Source organism: Nycticebus coucang, chromosome 9 (assembly GCF_027406575.1).
Source record: "Nycticebus coucang isolate mNycCou1 chromosome 9, mNycCou1.pri, whole genome shotgun sequence".
Lineage (NCBI taxonomy): Eukaryota > Metazoa > Chordata > Mammalia > Primates > Lorisidae > Nycticebus > Nycticebus coucang.
The window spans coordinates 82,663,494-82,664,991 of NC_069788.1; the positions used below are offsets into that span (position 1 = coordinate 82,663,494).

The window sequence follows — 1,498 nt, forward strand, 5'->3', positions numbered from 1 at the left end:
TTCCTTTTATTAAGTTATATACACATAGATCATGAATACGTTTATGCATTTGTGGGGTACAATGTGTTGATTTTTTATACAATTTGGAGTGCTTATGTCAAACTAATCAACATAGATTTCACCTCATTTAGTTAATTATTGTGTTATGACATTTATGTTCTATTCTTGATAGATTTGACTTGTACCCTTGCAATATGCTCCATAGATGTGGTCCCCCTGTTTACCCTCCTCTGTCAACCCTGCCCCTTCCCCTTCCATCCCCCTCTACTTCTCTCCTTCATCCTGGGCTATAGTTGTGATCTATCTTTTATAAGAAAGTGTGAGTAATTATAAATTGGTTTCACAAAAGTACTGAGTACATTGGATACTTCTTCTTTCATTCTTGAGATACAAAAATTATGGAATGCAACACGAATTTGCATGTCACCCTTGCACAGGGGCCATACTACTCTGTATTGGAATGATACTCTGTATCATTCCAATTTTAGTATATGTGCTGCCAAAGTGAGCACGATGTGATTTTATTTAGAAAAACCGAAAGACTCCACCCAAAAACTATTGGAACAGATAAATTCAGTAAAGTTAGAAGATCCAAAATCAATGTACAAAAGTCAGTATTTATATATACCAACAGTGAACAATCTGAAAAAGAAAAAAAGAAAGTAATTCCATTTACAGTAACTACAAATAAAATAAAATACTTAGGATAAACTTAACAAAAGAAGTGAAAAAGCTCTATAATGAAAACTATAAAACATTGATGAAAGTAATTGAAGAGGACACAAAAAATGGAAAGATAACCCATGTTCATGGGTTGGAAGAATCAATATTGTCACATCAAGCTACAGATTCAATACAATTCATATCAAAATACCAATGATATTTTTCACAGAAATTTGTATAGAACTGAAAAAGACCCAGAGTAGCCAAAACCACCCTGAGCAAAAGCAAAATAAAACAAAACTGGAAAAATCACTTTACCTGACTTCAAATTATACTACAAAGCTACAGTAACAAAATCAGCACAGTACTTTGTACTGACATAAAAATAGATACATAGACCGTTGGAACAGAATAGAGAGCCCAGAAATAAATCCATGCATTTATAGTCAACTCATTTTCAATAAAGTTCCCAAGTATAAACATTGGGGGAAAAGTGGTGCTAGGAAAACTGGATATCCACATGCAGAAGAATAAAACTAGACCTTCTCCCTTGCTATAATCAAAAATCAAAATGGATTAAATCTAAGGCCTGCAAGTATAAGCCTTATAAAATACATTGGGGAATTACTCCAGAAACATTGGTCTAGGCAATTATTTCTTGAATAAGTCCTCAAATTCTCAGGTAACCAAAGCAAAAATAGATAAAGGGAATCATATTAGGCTAAAAAGCTACTTGACAAATAAACAATCAACAAAGAGACAGTCTATAGAATGGTAGAAAATATTTGCAAACTGCTCATCTGACAAGAGATTAATATAAGCGGAATATATTAGG

At 32.9% G+C, this 1,498-nt stretch overlaps 1 pseudogene; it reads right to left on the reverse strand.

The window, feature by feature from the left end:
- Positions 1-392: 392 nt before the first annotated feature.
- Positions 393-512, reverse strand: LOC128595098 (uncharacterized; annotated as a pseudogene).
- Between the last annotated feature and the right edge of the window lie 986 nt (positions 513-1,498).